Genomic DNA, 13,146 nt, shown 5'->3' with positions numbered 1-13,146 from the left:
TACCTGGAATAACTTAGCCCATGCTTTTGGAGGTATGTGTTTGGACCTTGTGTAGGTTAATAAATTACTCTTGTGCTGCATTTAATTTTGTCATGTTTACTCCACAGGCAGCTGGGGAGGGTAGAGCAAGAAAGGAATCTTAGTTTAACCTTGTCCCTTTTTGCTTGATTTAAGTAATTTGCAGAGTTGTATACTAAAATCTCCACATCTGATTTGTATTCTGGTTGTAGTAATCTGGAATTGTCAGTAATGCCCAAGGGCTTTTTTGCTCCTACCTGTGTAGGAGTGAATTACTTGTTGCCTAACATCACCTGGAAAGGTAAACAATGAAAAGGCTTCCTGGCAGTGAGGTGGGCTGTGACTTCCCTTCCCCTGAACCACGGAATGAAATATTTAGCAAATGGATTTGGGGCTGGGAGGAACCTCTCAAACCCTTTCCACAGGTGCAGGAGAGGTGGTGTGTGACTGTTCCCCACACAGGGCCCTGCATTGTGTGGGATGCATTACTGACCTATTTGCTGGTAGTTTTAGCATCTGCCTGGGATTAGTTCAGCCAGCTGATCCCCAGTTCCATGCTATAATGGTGTCTCTTGAAGCACGGGTTAGATGATTGGATACTGAGGAGCATTTTGGAGTCTGGCCTTGCAAGCACAGCTTGTTAATTGAAGCTGTGCTCGCTGGCAAAGCTGCCTTTTAAAGTTCTGCTGTCTGTCCTCCCCACAATATTCCAGCCTCTCTGCTTTCTCATTGACTGCAGCCTGCCTGATCCTCCCTCTGCCTGCAGCTCCTCTGCCAAGCAGTGGCTGCTGGCCTGCACATTTGTCACCTGTGGCCACTCCTCTGGCTGTGAGGGGCTCTTTCCTCATCACACCGAGAGTTCTCCTAATTGGGAGTGAGCGCTGAAGGGGCTGCGTTCATTGCTCAAGCTCTTTGCCTGAGTGTGCGTTTCAGGCAGCTGCAGTGAGCTTCAGCAGCTTCGTCTGTCATGATCAGACAGAGCTGTAGATAATCTAGCAAATCTCTTGATTATGAGGGTGGAAAATAATATGCTTTGATTTACAGATGTTGCTGCACAAAAAGGGCTTCTGTGAATTCTCTGAATGGCGATATCTGGGTACTTTTGGCATCTTCAGTCTTTGAGTGCATCCATTTTCTGAACATATCCTGAATTCTGCACACTTCTTTGGACATAGACATGGACAGCTCTTTTACACATAAGCAGACAATTATTTTTCAGTAGCCAAGTTCAGGGATTACCTTGGGTCAAGGGGCCTTGAAGTTTACAGTAAAAAAGACAAAGGATGGTGGAGGCTGTTGCTTTATGGCCGATTATAGCCAGGTTGAAAACAGCAAGGAGGACAAAGCACATTTTTCATTAATCGTCAAAGCACCTTTTCCTTTTCTCCAGGAAGTTGTAGACAAACTTGAAAGCATTTTCTAGTGTCCCTACCACTCTGAGCAGCATCTCTGATGCAGCAGGCACAGAGGTCTCACCTCTGGTGCCAGAGGTTGTGCAGCTGTGGTGGAGCTGCACCAGCAGCAGGAGCATTGCAGGTGTTTCTGAAGGGGTTTGAAGTATTTTCTCCTTTTGGGCACACCAGCTCTCTTGGTTATGGACTGACTGACAGGTCTGCAGAAGATTAGGAAGTGTTTTCACAACCCCTGGAGGCCTGTGGTCTCTCCTGGCTGTGTGGCAGAGCAGTTTGGGAAGTGCTCAGATTGAATCTGAGCTTGGTTCTTGTTTGTGGGGTTTAGTTGTAACCTTGGTTTGCTGCGCAGCCTCACTGTGCTTTCAGTGGGACAGGGAAGAGGAGAGATGTTGGGAGGATGGAAATACTCTTGTTTTGGTTGGAAGAGCTCCTGAATTTATGGTGTTAGCTGTTTTTCTTCTGAAGGCGAGGACAGCATCCGTGTGGGAGACATTTAGGTTGGGACTTTTTTCTACAGATCTGGTTGGTGATCCAAGTTATTTCATTTTTTTCCCTCCTTTCTCGAGGTCTGCTTTATAACCAGCAGAGAAAAACACCCCTTTCTGTAGCACAGTTCATCTTGTCCTAAGCAGATCTTGAACCAATCTGATTTTCTGTGCTCCAGCAGTGCCTGCTGCTCATGTTGGCTGCAGAGAGAGCCAGTCCAGCTGGTTCAGGTGTGCTAGCAATCGCTTGTGGCCAGCATTACTGAGTGAAACTGGCCCTTTGCAAGGCCAAACCTTGGCTGCTGGGTGGGTTTGTACAAGCTCCTCATAGTTGCAACTTCCTCCTTCTTGGAAACAAGAAGAGATGATGTGGCCACTGGATCTGATTGTACCCCGTGGTAGCAGGTGTGAGGTTTGAAGAGTATCCCTGGCCGTTTTAGTGAGAGGCATTTTGGAGTGGTTCAGATATCAATGAAAAAAGCTGAAGGGCTTTGTTTCACTCTCCTGACCCTGGGAATATTGGCCAGTTTATCAGCTGGGATCCATCTGCAAGGGAAAGGTCCAGCTGCATGGGATGATGTCCTGGTAGCAAAGGTGGGAATGAGACAGTGCATGGCTCCTTTTCCCAGTGATTTTTGTATCTCTGATCAGATGTGCATTGGTGGAGGAAATCTCACTGAAAACGACCACAGAGCTTTCTGTTTTAACTCCCTAACTTGAGCCTGGATCATACAAAGCAAACCCTCCGAGCCTGTGAAGGGGTTTTTGTGGAGGAATAAAGCTCATTGTCAGCTGCCGGTGTTCAGACCCTTGGGAAATTGTGACCATTGTCTGGGCTATTATTGCTTAATAAAAGCTTTGCATTTCCTCATTCACGGCCTTGAAAATCTGGTTCTGTGCTTTTAAAAATAACTCAGCGTGAGCCACAATTGGGAACATTCACAGAGGAAATTCTTCAGCCATTTAAAACAAAGTGAAGGGAGGGAAAAAGAGCTCCCCTTAAAGTGCTTTTACTTATCCGTGAAGAGTTGAGTGTGTCCCATCGTGCTTCTGCTATCTGGATGGAGCACAGAGGCTCTGCTCCTGCTCCTGTTTGCTTCCAGCCTTCCAGGATTTTGGGTCCAGTGCTATCCCAGCTGGGGAACCTGGGCTGGGCATGCTGGATGAATCCTCTTGGGATGTTTGACTTCTTGTGGATGAGCACCTCTGGACAGGTGGGACCCACAGTCACTGGTGGGGTTAATCCTCTTTGTGCTTGATGCAAAAAAGGCAAGAAAATGTTCTTCTTTCTGTTTGTACCAGAGGTCATTTCAGGTAAAATGAAATGTGGCTGAAGGATGTGCAGGATTTTGGGCACCCACTCTGCAGGCTCTGTGGGGAAGGGGGCAGGGAGGGGGTGTTGTGTGCTCTGAGGTGTTCATCACCCCAAAATTGGCTTCCCTGTAGTTTTTACTCTCCTGATTTGTGCTGGGAAATTATTACCCAGCATAGAAGCCCTGAACTATTTTGCAGATCTGCTTTGGAGGCTTGTTTCTTTCCCTCTGTGTGTTCTTGGGTTTATTTTCCTTCTGGTGTGGAAGTAATTATGTTACTTGTTTCTTAACTTCTGGCTCCAACTAAGAAGAGGAATGTACTCAGGTTTTTTTTTTTATGTTGTGGTGGTGGTTTTTTTTTTCCCCAGCGCAGTTTCTGCTGTTAAAATATTCCGGACAGCAGTTGCTGCCCACGTAGAGCACAGAAATGTGTGTTTAGTGGTTGCAAGACATGCTTGCTCTGGGTGTGCCTCGTTGTTTTGTTCAGTGCCAGTCTCTGCCCGCATGATTGGCCATCGTTTATCATTGCCATCAAGCTGGGGAGATACAATTTACATTAGTAATTAGTGCTTTGTGCAGAATTGGCTACACTGGCTCCTGATTTCCTAATAGGTTTTCTTTTTGAGCTGTGTGTCAGGATAGAGACCAGGGTGTGAGGAGGGGATGACACAGGTCTACAGCAGGGTTGCCAAAGACACTTGGTAGTGAAGAACCTGATGGCTGGGATATTGTCAGGGTTTTATTTGTGATTGGAAATGAATGAACAGCAGAAAATGCCTCTTCCATGCCTCAGTTTCTCCACCAAAAAATGAACGCTGCATGATTTGCCTGAGTGTGTTCATTAGCAGGAATTACTCTCCTCCCTCTTTCTGTCTCCTGGAGCAGCTGTGATATGCACAGGGATGTGTGGGGACAAGACACAGCCCTGCAGTAGCTGAACTCTGTCACGCCATTGTGTAGTTCGGTGTTGCTTGAAATTTTATAGGTCATGCGCACCATTAAAATTATTTCCATGCCTATGTTTGGAGATCTGCTGTGCCCACTTTCATTTATATCCACATGAATGATCCAGGGCCATATGTTAAGAATATAACTGCTTTTAATTTTTTTTTTTTTTTTTAATCCATTGGTGTCTAAATACATCTAATAAAAATGCAGACTGAGCTCTTTAATGAGGCGTAAGTCAATCCTGGCTCTCTTTTTTAATAAGACAAAACCACCTCACACACTGGCTTCTTTTTGTATGGACTTCTGCTTTGCATTTCTACACATTCATCATAGCATGAAGCCTCTGACAAAAGGAAATAAGAAAAGACTGTTTAAGAGACCGTTTTGCTGTGCATAAACCCGAACCTTTGCAGAGGGAAAGAACCCTGGGCTTCAGCAAGTGAAGTCATGGGCTGTGCACGAGGCTGTGTGATGACAGAAAGGAGAAATAAAAATTATAGTGCTGAGTAAGTTTAGTGTAGTTGTGAATTGTACAGCAAAGAACAGGAGCTCTTAGGAAGGGAAATATTTCCAGTTTTGCTCCTTGCCTTTGCAAAATCGCAAAATTCAAGTGATGGTTGGAAGTTTTTTGCCACCAGAAATCTTTATTTTGCTGGCACCCAACTTGCTGGCTAAGCCAGTGGTCAAGGCCATGAGCAGCAGCATTTGGGTGGAGGCTGGGGACGTGTGGCTGACTCTGATTTTGGGGGCTTTGGGAGGAAATGGCTTTGCTGCAGGAACAGCTCAGCTCTGCAGGCACGGTGCTGCTCATGGAGGTCCTGTGGCTGTGGTTTGACAGCTGAAGTCGGAGCACGGCTGTGAAATCAGACTGCTCACACATGGTTGTGGCTGGGTGTGAAATCCTCAGTGGTTCTGGCAGTGACAGCGCCTGGCCTCGCACAGCGGGTCCAGAGTGGGGGAAAAAAAGGAGATGAGCTTGGTTTGGAAGGGCCCCATCCTTTTCTCATTGCTCATGGGTTGGTCCTGCATGGTTGGTGTGGTGACAAGGCCCAAGTTGGGGTCCCAGTCTCCTTTTGCTAGAGAGGACCCAAAACTCACCAGGTGTATGGAGGAAGGGAAGGAGAAGGGAGCCTTAGCAACTCCCAAGTTGTGATCCAGGACTGAAAGCCAGGGGTTTTGTGTATGGAACAATAGATCTGTGAGACAGAACAGATGAAGAAGAACTTGATGAGTTTTCTGAAATGCTGGCCCATGAGAAAAGTTTCTGAGAGAAGGTAGTCAGGGCTGTGGTTTTTCATTTGATGACCTCTTTCCACAGGCAGTCGAACTTTCAGATTTATCAAGGCTTTGCATAACAGGAGGTGCTTTGTTGACAGGCTGCACATTCACTCGTAGACACAGGGGCACAATGATAAATTATTTAATTATAGATACCCAAAGAAGGAAACCAGGCACCCGCTGGGCTGTGTTGTCCCTCTGCTTTCCCACTTTGCATGGTTTCTTGCTGGCTGATTCCCAAAATCCAGCTGTTTGCAGCAGTGGTCTCACAGTTATTAATGCTAATTAGCAAGGTTCTGCTCTGTGAGTATTTCTGCAGCACACACAAAGTGCTCAGCTCCTCACCCGTGTAACGAGCGTGTACTCAGCCCCATTGTTAATTAGCAGCATCCCTCCAAGGACTTGTGCTCCTCTTGGGAATGGGAGTTTGGTGTGGAGCTGCCTGTGGTAGGTGGAGCAAGTCCCTGCCGAGACTCACGTACAGACTCTGCCATAGCTGGGTTGTCAGCTTTCTGCCCTTTGTTTTAATCTCAGCTTCTTCTCTGTGCATTCTCCTTGCTAAGCAGCACGGTTGCTAAGGTTAGTTCTTTTCAGGTTTGCCATTAGAACCTTGTTTTAATCAGTGCTGACAAAATCCTGGCTGGATCTGTGCTTCAGGTAGGGGTCAGATTTAAGCGTTCTTCAAAAAGCTTTGATGCTACAGGAACATGGTGCTCCTTGTGCTGACGACAGTTTTGTGTCTCTGCCTCTTAATAGCCATCCTGTAGTAACACCTTCCTTGATTTGCAAAACAGCTCCATTCCAAGAAGAAATTTCCTCCTGAAAATGTGGAAGTGCAATTTGTTCTTGGCAAATCCAACTGGGGCTTTATTACGGCTCTGATTTAATATCCTTGGTGATGGAATGCTTCCTTTGGGGTGGAAACATCTCTGAGAGGTGATTCTCTCTACAGAAGAACATTCCCCTCCTATTTTTTTAACACTGAAAGCAATAGAAGGGAAGAAGCTGGTAAATAATATGACTATAAATGAGAACCAAATTATACTTTAATTTTTATGTATGTTCATGATAGAAAAGCAATGTGAGATCAGGAGGTCTTTCCAGAAGAGGAGAGTTGTTCTTAAATATCTCTGCTTTGTCCCTAGGTTTATGTGTTCAGTATCATCCAGAAAACTCTTGGTTTTGCATTTGATTGTAATTTGCATTTAGATTGGCTGCCTGAAGGGAGTCTCTTACGAGGGGAGATGGGGCTATGTGGCTCCAGTCTCTTGCAGATCTGGCTGGAAGTAATGGCATTTACATAAAAACCATTAGCTTTGTTATTGATAAACATGAAAGGCATCCATTTCATTTAATTTTTTGATGAAGAACTTTCAATATAAGCACACAATAACACTGAGGTAGTAACATTCCTGCCCCCCATCCCTCTGTACTGACCTCTTGTTTTAAGGGCAAGCTTTGATTGGGGTTTTGTTGGTGGAGAGATGGGAAGTTATTTCTATTCCAATTTACTGGAGTAGCCAGTTGTTGTGCTACATTGTGGGGAATTATTTAATGCTCATTTTAAGAGGTGTCTCTATTAATTGAACGGGGATTTAATGTCTCCCTGAAGCACAGTTGGTCTGTGTGTGATGTATACTAACATGTATGGCTGGCAATTCTGTGGCTAATCTTTTCCTTAATCAAAATGGGTTTAAGCAGAACTTCAGTGGCGCCTCATTAAGGGGATAAAGTGTGTTGAAACAACAAATGTATTAAGGGGAACTTCTTTGGTGCACTCCAGATCAGAGCCCGTGTAACCCTTCAGCACCGTGTCTGCATAAACATTTGTTCCCTTGCGTGTGTAATGGTGCGTACGTGTCACAAAGATTCACTGCCTCTGGAGTAACTGGCTTTGGGAAGCTGTTGCTGCTGCTCTCATGTATAAATACCTTGCTTTTCTTCTGGGCTGGCTCAGGTCTGACCTCAACAGCCTCCAAAGGCAGCCGGTGCTGCAGTTGTTTTCAAGCATCACAGCATTTGCTTGAGAGACCTTGCTGAGAGCTTTGCAGGTGCTTTGAGTTCTTGACCTCAGAGCTGGGGAGGTGAGCTCGTCTGTTTTGCATTGTTTACCTGGCCTACTTCTTGATTTAAAATTTGTTAAATTTTTTTTTGGTCACTTTATCTATATTTAGAGCTCTTTTTCCTCTCTAACAGGTTCCAGACAGATGAGTAGAGAGCTGGCTGCAGAAGAGGGACAGATTCCAGTTTCCCAGCTGCTCACCGTGTACAGTGAGTACCTTCATATTTCAGAAATAAAACTTTCTGTAGTGCCTGATGTCAGCCTCAAATTGCCTCCATTGGGGCACAGCATTAAGTCTGCATGCTTGGACAGTGTTTTCCTAAAAGTACAAGCTTCCTTGGCTTAACTCTTGTTTTGGGAGAAGTGTGCTCCAGCTCCTTTTATCTGAAGTGGTAAATTGTGTCCTCATCCCACTTCCAGTAGTGGCAGAGCAGAGAATTGCTGCGGTTCCATCTGGTACCTGCTCAGGGCTGTGGGTAATCAACACTGAAGGTCTAAAGGTGTCACCTGAGGCTTCCTGTGCTGCAGGGTCAGGAGTGGAAATGCTCCCCAGAGCTATTCCAGCCTTGTTGGAGGTGTTGGAGCTGAGTGAGAAGGGTAGATGAGGGACCTGCCACGGCACATGCTGGGGTTGCTCATAAATGAGTGCTATGAAATCAGCTAAATGAGGCTTGGCTTGACTGGTGGGCGGAAAATAGCAGGAAAAAAACAGTGGAAAGCGTTGCCCACTTCATGGTAAGGATGGCAGGTTTGCCCTGAAAGTGGAGGAGAAAATCTTTATTTCATGGGGAATTTTTACACATTAAAATGTCTTGCATGCGTGTTAATGGGCTGTAATAATGAGCCTGTGCTTTATGAGGTGTCTGCAAACATCTTAGAACTCTCAACTGTGAGGGAGTAAATACTCGAGCTAGTAAATACTGAGTAATTGGAATGTCTTGGCCCGTGTGGTGCAGTGGTGTGGCCAGACTGAAATAGGGAATTGCCTGATTCAGGTGTCTGAAAGCCAGAAGGATTCTCTAGTACAGGCTGTAAAATTCAGGTGAGTGTGGGAGCTGCAGCGATTGAATTTATTGTGACACTCCTAGTAGGTGATTCCCTAAGGATAATGTGGGATGATGAATCTTGAAACTGAAAGTGTTTGTTAACAAAAGCCAAGGATGAAATAATGCATTTAGAGACTGGGTTGTGTCATCAGGTTGGTGTGAATGTATCCAGGGAGCAGGGCAGGGGATTCCTGTGCTTCTGGGAAAAAAGGGAAAGAGAGGCAAATTTATTTGTGGCTTCCTCATGTCTCCCATATCCAGCCAGTACATGCAGGATGTCCTGGGCTCAGGTGTCTATTCCTGTGTATTACAGCATTTCTGTTTGTACTTCTGGATCCAGGAAATCCTTGTGCCCTGCCAAACACAGCAGGGACTCCCCTCAGCTGGAACACAGCTCCTGTGAAAAATTCCACAGTGAATAACAAAATGGGAGTAGCAGTGGGGGCACGTGAAGGACGAACGATGCCGGTGCCACCGTGCCACGGTCCTCATCGACAGCTCTAATCCCAGTGTGTGCTCTGAGCCAGATCTGCTGACTTGAGGAGCTGGAATCAGTCAATACCATTGAATTCTCCTTCTCTTTGCATATCTTAAGGAGAAGGAAGTCTCAGGCTGGCAGCTGTGCAGTCTGCACAAGGCCACGGGCCGCACAGGCTTCCCCCAGGACATCATTTGGCCTGTGCAACATTTATTACACTGCTGTGGTGTGCAGCAGGTTCAGCACTGACCTTCAGAAGCCCTTCTGGGTTCGTGGGCCTGGTGGCTAGAGGAATGAATGTAGGAGACAATGTAGGATTTCAGGTTTGGAGTCCTTTTTAGAGTGGAAGACTGTGATTAAAGCAAGGAGTATGGATTTAGGTCAGTAGCTAAGGAGATAGCTGAGGGAAGGGCTGTTTTTGGCAGGGAGCTGGAATAGAGGAGATGCTGGAAACAGTCTGTGATTTCCATGGGGCAGAATGGGAAAATAACCTGTTTCAAGGGACTCCTTAACAAGCCATTCTTATGCAAAACTCTCTCCCATGACACTAAATATCTAAATAACTGGGTTGGGCCTGGAATCTAAAAATACTTTCAAGAGACTCCTCTTCAAACACTTCCTGAGACTTCCTGGCTTGGCAGCAAAGCCAAGTTCTGCAGGAGTTTTGTAGCAGGTCCCTTCCTGTGAGGATGTGGCACCATCCACGTGAACACCAGCGTGGGTCTGATGCTTCCTGTGCTTCACACGGGCTCGTGTGGTCTTTGCTCACAGCTGCAGTGAAGAAGGGCTGGGGGAGAGCACTTGGGTATGGCAGGGAGGGTTTGTGCTGCCTGTACCTCCTGCAGGAGCACTGGGAAGTGAGGGTGGGGTGGAATTCCTGCTTCTTGCTGCTGTTCCCCTCAGAAGATGCCGGAGACTTTTGTCTGCTTCTGAAGAACTCAGGACGTGGCAAACAAACTCCTGGGTTGTGGGAGGCTGGGTCTGTCCTGTCTCCAGCCATGGCCAGCAGGAATGTCCTTCATCTCCCATCAGTTTATTCAGCTCTTGTGCTCTGTCCAGGCATTTCAAAGTTTAACTTTGTGTGGTGAACCACTTCCTTTTGGTAACTGCACCTACTGCTAGCTCGTGTACTGTAATAAGCTCGTGTTTGGGGAATTGTCATTTGCATTTGCATAAAATTCTGTAAATCCCTACTGTGTCCCCTGCCAGAGGCCTCTTTTCCAGACTAAAATGTCCTAATTGATTAATTGGTCATTACAAAGATGCTTCATGGTTTTGACCATCTTTAATATATTCACTATTTCCAATTTTTGGTATTTTTTTTCTCCTCTTGAGTGGTCTTACTAGAAAATTGAAAGAACCTTTGGGTTTCTGAGGTCCTGTTCTTTTGCTGCAGTTCTCTGGATATTTAGCCATAGAAAAGAAACCAGGAATTTTGATGCTCCATGTAATAATAAGCCATAGCCTTTTATTTTTTTTTTCTAAAAAGCAGAGATTTGTGTGTCTAATCTAAAAACTCTATCAGAAAAAACTGATAAAATAAACCTGATAAAATAAAATGCTATCAGAATAAACCTGATAGCACCACATAGTTAACAAGGAGCCCTGGCAGGGTTGTGGGGCTTTGTGCTAAAGCTGTCAGCCAGGATATGGGATGCATCTTTGTATCCTGCAGCAATTTTGTGAAACTAAATGGCTGCTGGTGTCTACTGCATCTTCTAAATGAGGACAAGAAAAACTCTGGGTGTTAAACCCTCTCCCCATCTGCATTGGTTAAGAAATTACATCCAAATAGAGAATTGGTCTTATTTAGATAAATATAAATCAGTCATCAAACAGGTTCTGGTTCTGCAGGGGCAGGGCCTGGCTCTCCATCTCCTCTGCTTTGCATAAACGATATTTATTTTATTAGTGGCTTCCAAAAAGTAGAGCTGGAATATGATGTGATTAAAGTGTTAACACCAGGGTTGCAGTCCCAGGGCTGCAGGCTGATGTGCCTGGGGCTGACAAGTCTGTGGTTTTGTCTATCTGCCCTGACTCAGATCTGTGGCTTTTGTGCTGCCCTAAGGTGAGTCAGGGCTCCCACAGGGGTGATTAAAGCCCTGCCCTGTGGGCAGCCTGGGAAACTTGGGCCTCTGTTCAGCTGATAACTCTTGGATGTTTTCCTCAGCGCTGAATCACAGCTCCCTGGACCATCCAGAGCAGTTTTTCCCAGCGTTCAGGTTTATCTTCCACACCTCCACTGTTCTTTCCACCACGGTGCTTTTCTTCTTTCCTCTCTGCTGCCTTCCCCAGTGCTTCCTTCCTGCCTTTAACCCTAAAGAGCTCCCAGCTCTGTCTGTGCTCCACTGTGGCTTCTGTTCTGCACAGGGAAGCCAAAGGACCAAGTCCTTGTGGCAGTTCTCTCCCAAAGCAGCCCATTGGTGCAGCACAATCAGTTCATGGCACACATTTGTCAATAAAACACCAAAAGCTCCCCAAAGCCTCACCTGGCCTGCCAAGATGTGTCACCTGTGCCTCAACCAGGCCTGAACCCAGCTGGGGATTTGTCCTGGACAGGGGACACCACGAGGAGGAGAGAGGGAGAGAAATACATCCAGAATCTATAGGTTGATTTTCTATCACTCCTCAGGGTGTCCCATCCTTTACCTTAATGGTGAAGGATGGAGGTTTTTTAGTATTCCTTCCCTTCAAATATATATATATATAAAAACCATCAATTTATATTAATGGTCCTTTCTCATTCTTCTTTTATTCTCTTGTATGTGAAGTTGCACACAGCCAGCCTGCCAGCCCACAGCCAGCCTACTATAATAATTTCAGCTGTAGTTTAGTAAGGTAGTAAATTGAGAGTAATTTTTAATCTGCCTGGGAGAAAAACAGCTTAATTGGCTGTTTCTCCTGGTGGTTCCAGCATTATTTTTGGCTTTAGAGGATGTAAATGCAGCAGACATTGATCTCCCTGAATGAGGGGTCAGCTCTTCCTGGACAGCACTGAACACTGCATCTATTTATTTATATTTTACCTTTTTTTAGTACATTGCCTGAATAATACAGCCAGTGAGGAAAGGGCCTGTAAGATGCTGAGTTGTGTGGTGGAATTTTGCTCTGCTCAAGTAAATCTCTTGTGATGAGAGACTCCATGTAGGGGAAACCTCCTGGATTAGCTTGGAGCAAGGGAAGGTTTGGAGACCTCCCCGGGATCCCTGCAGTGATCCAGCCACACTGGGGAAACGGAGCTGGGAGAATCCAGCTCGTGCCATCACCCAGGGGACTCTTCCATTTAATGCAGCCATTGAAACTGGGACCAGAGGCTGTGTGGGACAATGTGTAACGGGAGAGCTGGAACAGGCTGCCTTTGTGGCACATCACAAAGCCAGCAGTATGTGCTGGAGTGCTTCTGCTTGCTGAGCCTGGAATGTCAGCCTGGCTTCTGCTCTCCTCCCTTCCTGCCAGGAGCTGCTTCAGATTTGGGGAGAGTAAATCACTGTTTGTGTCTTTATTTCATTTCTGCTCACAGTTCTTGGCTCACACAGAGGGTTAGGGGGAAGGAGCTCAAGTGAGGTGAAAGCCATCAGGTTGCTGTGAGATCCTCCGTGGTGTGTTAGTGCAGGACTGCAATTCTCCAGGCCTCTTCTTGCTCCCTTTGGAGGAGGTTGTAGGGAGGTGGAGGTCAGGCCTTCTCCCAGGTAAGTGTCAGGTTAAGAGGAAACAGCCTCAGGTTGTGCCAGGGGAGGTTAAGTTTGGATATTAGGAAAAATTTCTTAATGGAAAGAGTCGTCAAGCATTGGAATGGGCTGCCCAGGGCAGTGGTGGAAGCATTCAGAAAATGTGTGGATGTGGCACTTGAGGACCTGGTGTAGTGGTGAACGTGGTGGTGCTGGGTTGATGGATTTTTGCGATTTTTGCGATTTTCCAACCATAGCGATTCCCTGATTCTCCTCTTGGTTTTGCTGTTTCTTTTCATTGTTAAACAACAAAGCTCAGCCGCCCTGTGGAACGGGATGAGCTTTGAGGTCATTTTCAACCCAACCCATTCTATGAACCTGTGGCTTCATTTATCCAACAGCAGGTCCTGAGAGCCCTCTCTGGAGCTAATTTCAGTT

General features: G+C 46.0%; 1 protein-coding gene across 4 annotated transcripts in view; it reads left to right on the top strand.

The window, feature by feature from the left end:
• EXTL3 (exostosin like glycosyltransferase 3) overlaps positions 1-13,146 on the top strand; it is a 131,161-nt gene that overhangs the window by 34,358 nt on the left and 83,657 nt on the right. For 3 of the 4 annotated variants that reach the window (XM_054001630.1, XM_054001631.1, XM_054001628.1), the window contains exon 2: positions 7,651-7,725. The gene's annotated coding sequence lies outside the window, so the exon portion shown is untranslated. Of the gene's footprint in view, positions 1-7,386; positions 7,539-7,650; positions 7,726-13,146 lie in introns of those variants that run through there. The other variant, XM_054001629.1, reaches the window with a different exon arrangement.

This window comes from Vidua macroura, chromosome 31 (assembly GCF_024509145.1).
Source record: "Vidua macroura isolate BioBank_ID:100142 chromosome 31, ASM2450914v1, whole genome shotgun sequence".
NCBI lineage: Eukaryota > Metazoa > Chordata > Aves > Passeriformes > Viduidae > Vidua > Vidua macroura.
Note: the sequence above shows the minus strand (reverse complement) of the source record. Positions and strands in the feature narration are given on the sequence as shown.